At 41.1% G+C, this 6,959-nt stretch overlaps 1 non-coding gene across 1 annotated transcript; it reads left to right on the forward strand.

The window, feature by feature from the left end:
* Positions 1–6,393: 6,393 nt before the first annotated feature.
* On the forward strand, positions 6,394–6,475 carry trnas-uga (transfer RNA serine (anticodon UGA)). Its single transcript has one exon. It is a non-coding gene; the product is annotated as a tRNA-Ser (tRNA).
* The last annotated feature ends 484 nt before the right edge of the window (positions 6,476–6,959 follow it).

Below are 6,959 nucleotides of genomic sequence, written 5' to 3' on the forward strand. Positions count from 1 at the left end.
GGAGAAAAGAAAGTGGAAAGTTGAAATTTAAAAGGAAATTTGGAAAGCAACGAGAGAGAATGAAAATATATTGCCAAGTAAATCAAGGAAAATGCAAATATTTCAAATACATTAAGAGCAAAGGATATCAAAAGAAAGTGTAGCGATCATTAGAGACGATAGAGTTAATCTGTTTTTGGAGGCAGAATATTTGTGTATGCTTTTAATGAATCCTTTGCAACTGTTTTAACAATAGTGAGGGGCGATGCAAATGTTGCTATCGGTAAGAAGTCTGAAATATTAACTGAAATAAACATCTTGAGAAAGGTAGTATTGAGGGATTTGACAGCTTGGCAGATGGAAAACTCCACAGGGCCGAGAGAAGCAAAAGAGGAAATAGTACAAGATCTGAGCATCATAATACTCTCTGGTTACAGGTGTTGTGCCAAACGACTGGAGGACTGCTAATGTTGTGCATTTGTTTAAAAATGGATCGATAAACAATTAAAGACCAGTCATTCTTACCTCGATTGTTGGAACATTATTTGAAAAGATTCTGAGAAACAAATAAATATTAATTTAGAATGACACAGATTAGTCAAGGACCGTCAGCATGGATTTGTTAAGGGAAGACCGTGTCTGAGAAAATTGATTTCATTTTCTGAGGAGGTAACAGGGAGTGCACTTTTTTGCAGTGCATGTGGCTTTTAGCAAGGCTTATGACAAGGTCCCATATGACAGACTGCTCACGAGAGTAAGCAGCCATGGGATCCAAGGCAAAGTGGCAAGTTGAATTAGAAATTGTCTCGGAGTCAGGAAGCAATGAGCAATAGGTGTTTTTGCAACTGGAATGCTGTTCGAGTCAGGATCCATAAAACTCCGCAGATGATTCCTTTTTCTTTGTGGTATGTATCAATGATTCAGACTTGAATGAAGCGCATATGATTAAAACGTATGCAAATGATGCAAAAATTGGCTTTGTGGTTGATAATGAAGAATAAAGTTGTTGTATGCAAGAATATATCAATGAACTGGTGGTCAGCTCGGCAGAATCGTGGCTTATGGAAACCAATCTGTAAAATCGTGAGGTAATGCATTTGTGGAGGGCGAACCAGGCAAAGGAACGCACGTTAAATGGCAGGCCAATGAGAAGTGTAGTGGAACAAAGGGAACTTTGAATGCATGTCCACAAATCCGTGAATGTAGCCGGACAGAAAAGTTCATTCAGAAGGCATACAGAATGCTTTCCTTATTTTGCCGATGCATAGCATACAAGAGGGATGATATGTGAGAGAGATCATCAAATGTGGTCATATGAGTCGAATTGAAAAATAAAAAAAGTGATGTTTACACTGCTGCGCGTGTATTTTCGACCCCCAAACTGTGGGATGGAGATAGCGGATAAAATATGTCGGTAAATGGCTGCGGTGCATAAACCATAGGGGAGTTTTAGTAGGGATTTTAACGATACAAATATTGGGACATATGTAGTGTGAAGGTGAAAGAGTGCAGAATTCTTAAAATGTATTCAACTGAAATTCTTTTCGTCACTATGTAACAAGCCCAAGACGAGATGTGGCGGTATTGAATTTTTCTGCGAGAAATGAAGCTGGGCAGGTTGAAGGTTTATCAGTGGAAAAACACATGGGTGCCGGTGACTATAATTCAGTCAGACTCATGTTAACTGTGGCTCACGAAAATGAACTGCTTTAATAAAAGTCCCAAATTGGGGAAAAGCTAATATTGCGAAGTTGAGCAGTGATTTGGCAGCAGTGGACTGGAAACAGCGACTGGTAGGTAAATCATTGTACTAACAGTGGGAGGCATTCAAGGAGGAGATCGTGAAGGCTAAGGCCAAGCATGTGCGCATAAAATAAAAGGCTGGTAAAATAAGTCTAGAACCCCCTGGATGTCTAAGGATTTACAGGGGAGGATTAAGAAAAAAATGGACGCTTTTTCATATACCACCGGCTAAATACTAATGAATCCTTGGCGGAATATAGAAAGTTAAGAGACACAATTAAAAATGATGTTAGGAATGCTAAGAGAGTGCATTAAAAATTCTTGGGTACTAAATTAAGGAAAACCCACAGATGTTCTGTAAATATATTAAGAGTTAGAATGTCACTAAAGACAGGATAGGACCTTTTCGCGACCATGGGGGTAATCTTTGTATGGAGGCGCAAGATTTTGGTAATTTCTTAATGAATACTGTTCATCTGTTTTCACAAAGGAAAGGGGCAATGCAGATACTGCTATCGATTAGGAATGTTATTTTCTGGATGAAATAAACATAGTGATAGAGGAAGCATTCAGGGTTTTAGTCGATTTGAAAGGAGATAGGTCCCCAGACCCGGATCACTTCAATCCGACTTCAACTCATCCTATCAGCATAGCCTTCTATTCCTTTCTCACTCATGTGCTGAGGTAGCTCACTCTTTAATGCCTCTGTTGTATTCGCCTCAAGTACAGCTCGTTGTAGCACCTTCCACATTCTAATCACTCTTTGGTAAATAAGATACTCTTGCATTGCCTTCTGAAGTCATCGGTGTCTGTCTTATATTTATGACCTCTAATTCTGAACTCCTGCATAATAGCAAATATTTTCTGCACTTCGGCGCTATCATATCCCTTCATAATATTACAGACAATATCTGCCATGGCTTTTGCAGAGAAAAGCTCCCCAGTCTGTTCAGATTTTTACGAAAGTAAATCCTTCCGGTTCTGGCCGAAATAATTCCTGCTGTGCTGTGAGATTCAATGATTCTATGATTTCGTTTTCACATCGACTGGGATATACAACAGGGCAAGCATGCCGGCCAATTGTCTTCAATTTTCCACCGACCATTAGATTAATAAATAATTAACGAGCATAGCTGCGATGGCCGAGTGATTAAGTCGTTGGACTTGAAATCGAATGGGGTTTTGCTGTGCAGTTTCGAGCCCTGCTCGCAGCGATTATATAGTGAACATTTTATTTGCTTTAATCAGCTCGCTGACGCGATGACTGACGTCGAAACTGAACAGAATTCCCTCAACTACCCTGTATTGCAAACATTGACGCAAACCTTTTTTTCTAATTGGAAACACTAATAAATACTGCCATCAATTCGCGATTATAGGTTTGTTGTAAACGTTGCAAAGATCAGTGAGAAATATACACAGCAAACAGCATTAAAATGCATTTTAATAAAGAGCCCTGCAATTTTTAGAATGAAGTCACATTCAGCTGAATAGAATACGGCAGTACTCCAACCTGCAATTTTCTGATAACATCAGTATTTATACCGAAGTCAGACACCTTATCCATTCAGCCACGCTGTTCCTGCAGTGCACAGCTGACTAATGCCGTGAATGAGGGATTACACACCGGAATTGCATTTATTTCAGTTCCATAATTAGCACCGCAATCCAATCAGCGGCAGTGGGCCATTAACTGTTTGAAATACGAGAAGTCCCAAATTCTCGGAGATAATCGAATTGTTCATTAAATGCTGGAAACTCTCCGCAGTTCAATGAGCTTTTGGCAGAACTAAGATTTTGCAGCATTGCTAGAATGTATTGCAGGTCCTTGTCAGTTTCGTTCATAAATGTTAAGCTGCTCTAAAATAACAAAGCTAAGATGCTCGTAACCCTGCCGTCCCTCACACAAAAAAAACGATGTCCCTTACGAGGATCGAAAGGGCAGCATTCACATTAACAGCGCCATGCTTAACCATTAGATTCAACCGGCCTTGCTATTGTGTGTTTTTATTGAACGATAAAAAAACACGAACATTTTTGCAGGGACATTCAACTCAGGACTTCCCAAAGCGGTTCACAGCCAGTTAAGTTGTTTCACAGTCTGGTCACTAATGTAGGAAATGCAAAAGCAGATTTGCACCTGCAAGAACCCCCGATTAAATAGTGACTAGATGTTGTTTGTAGGATGAAAGTTGGCTCAAGGACACCGGGGTGAACTCTCCTGCTCTACTTCTGAATAGCGAGCATGCGATATTTTACTTCCAGCTCGGAGGGCAGACAGGTCTCGGTGTAAGATCTCAACCGAAAGTCAGCAACTCCGACATTGCTGTGCTCCCTCACAACTGCCGCTACGATATTACAAAACCTACTTGAATTTCTACTCACCAAACTGTCTGTCCAAGATGCAACTGTCCATGGCAAAATTGGTAGCAACGAATACTGGAAACACCTTGTGGATACTAAGTCCTGTCTTCACACGGAGGACACTCTGCATCGTATTTTCTGGCACCACCACCGTGCTAAATGGGATAGATTCTGAACAGATGGAGCAGCGCAAAGCTGGGCATCCTTGAGGTGCTGTAGGACAACAGCAGTAGCTGAATTGTACAATCTGCAAACTTATGTCCAAGCATATACCCCATCAACCGTTACCTTGTAAACAGAGCACCAAACCTGGATAACGCCTCAGCCACCGTTTTCCAATAGAAAAGACATCTAGCCTGTTCTTCCTTTGCTGATATGTGTACACTGGCTGTCCTGTTATCATCCTTGTAAATCTTCTCTGCATCACTACAATGTCTCTATATGCTTTTTATAATATGGCGAATGGAAATGTGCACATTACCCTGTGTGGTCTAACAAAGGTTAAATACAGGTTTAGCATAAATTCGCTACATTCTATACTATACGTGCTTTTTGGTTTTGCTTTTTTATGACCTTGCTAATCTGTGTCTTAACTTTTAGAGTTTTGTGTATTCGCCTTCCGTTTGATCTTCTACGCCACCCAGACTGGTATCCTTCAATAATAAGTAACCTCCCTATTCTTCCTAACAAAATTTAACACCTCACATTTATATGGTTTGAAATTCAAAAGCCAATGATATGCCCAATCTGCAAGTTTATTAATGATCTCCTCTAATGAGTTGTAGTCCTCCTCACTTTTGACTACCCGCCTAATTAGATGGCACTTGCAAATTTCGATTTTATATTTTCGCTTTCTCGGTCAAGTTGTCAATATCACTTGTGAACAACGGTGGTCCCATCACCGATCCTTGTGGAACACCACTATCCATCTTCTGCCACTATGTAAAGCTCCCTTTTAACCCAACTCTCTGATTTATTTATTGAAGCCAGCTAGCTATGCATTCTAGTTGAATCCACTCAGCATTGTGACCTGGCTTGAGGGTCTTATTGTTTCTGTTTAACAATCTAGAGGTCCTAGTGTTCTATTTGATTAATTCAAGCATGTGGCCATCGCTAGCAAGGGCAGCATTTGTTGCCCACACCTAATTTAATTGTTAATGTGTTGGTGAGCAACCATATGCAGCTGAATGGCTTGCTTCGACATTTCAGATGGCAGTTAAGAGTCAACCACGTTGCTGTGGGTCTGGAGTCACATATAGGCCCAGACTGGTAAGGTCGGCAGATCCCCCTCCCTGAAGCAGATTAGTGAATCAGACGGGTTCACTATTATTGATACATTTTAATTTCCAGATTGATTTAATTGAATTTAATTTACCCTACTCTAATGGTGGGCTGTAATTTCCTGTCTCTGGAATACTAGTTCAGGATAATGAAAATCATACCACTATGATTGACCGCCTGTGTAATGTGCTCGAAGTGTTGAATGACTCCATCTCTTCCTGAACAACAGTTGGAGATAAGGAATGGCAACCCCCTGGTCCGGTGACTGAACCATCATGTCACTATCAATTGCCTCCACCTGTTTAATGTCCTCGAGGTTCGGAATGACTCCTCCTGTCCTTGTGTGTAATAACACAAGAGTCCGTTATTATAAACTGCCTCGTCTGGTTACCCGGTCTCTTTGATTCCTACTTCGGTTAAGAACAAGATCCGACTTCTTGTATTGCCGAAATGACATCCGACAGTGGCGCACTCTGGTGTCAGATAACTCACGCATAAATATATTACACGATGCATCAGGATCAGGGACGGAATGTCATCCCCCTGGTCCTATGTAATAGGCTCGAGTGGCTGAATGGCCTCCTCCTCTTTCTGCGCAACAGGTTCGTGGGTTTGGCAATCCATTCTCGCCATCTATGCAGCAGCTGCGCGCGACAGAACAGAGTTCCACTGTTCTTCGACGTGTCCTTTGCAAGTTTTTGAGTGGTTAATTGACTCAGCCTGTCAGAGGCTTGATGTCTTGCTCCTGATACTGTGCAAATGACCCAGTGCGCCCAGAGACTTCAGAGGATAATTGGAGACTTTGTGTAACAGCAAGTGCAGGGGCCGCAGTTTCACATCTCTGAAGTATTGATTTGCTGCAAATTTGATTGTGCTGCCCAGGAAACATCAAATCCTGACCTAAAATCCGTCTCTGGTGGGACTCAAACCCACAATTTATGAATGCCTGATATTACGTTGACTAAAAGTCTATTTGTCTGATATTTCGCAGCGATCTTTCGACTGTAATAACCAATCCATCGATTAGTTGCGATGGCCGAGTGGTTAATGCGTTGGATTTGAAATCCAATGGGGTTTCCTCACGCAGGTTCGAACTCTGCTCGCAGCGATTCGAAAGGAAATATTTCACTCTTTGATTTGATCAATGGAATCTGATCATTCTTCTCTCCCCTGCCTTTTATTACACTGATTGATGCGGAGCTGATGTTCCAATTGTCAACACTATTAATTTGCAGGCATGAATTAGTGATGGTTGGTTTGTTAGAAACTATTTGCAAAGATCAGTGAGAAATATACACAGTAAACAGAATGAAAAAATACCTTTTAATAAAGAGCCCTGCAAGGAAATCACCTTCACCTAATTAGTGTGAAGATGGTTCCGTTTTTAAAGTTGAACAACATTTTAAAAAAGCACCAGCACAAGCCTCACATCTGCAATTTTCTGATAACATTAGGGTTTGCATCAAAGTGAGACGCCTTAGCCAAATGACAACGCGCTCGCTGAAGTTCAGAGCAGCGTAATGGTGAGAATGAGGGATTACACACCGGTATTGTATTTATTGCTGTTTGATATTTTCCACTGCAGACCAATC

Source organism: Pristiophorus japonicus, chromosome 25 (assembly GCF_044704955.1).
Source record: "Pristiophorus japonicus isolate sPriJap1 chromosome 25, sPriJap1.hap1, whole genome shotgun sequence".
Lineage (NCBI taxonomy): Eukaryota > Metazoa > Chordata > Chondrichthyes > Pristiophoridae > Pristiophorus > Pristiophorus japonicus.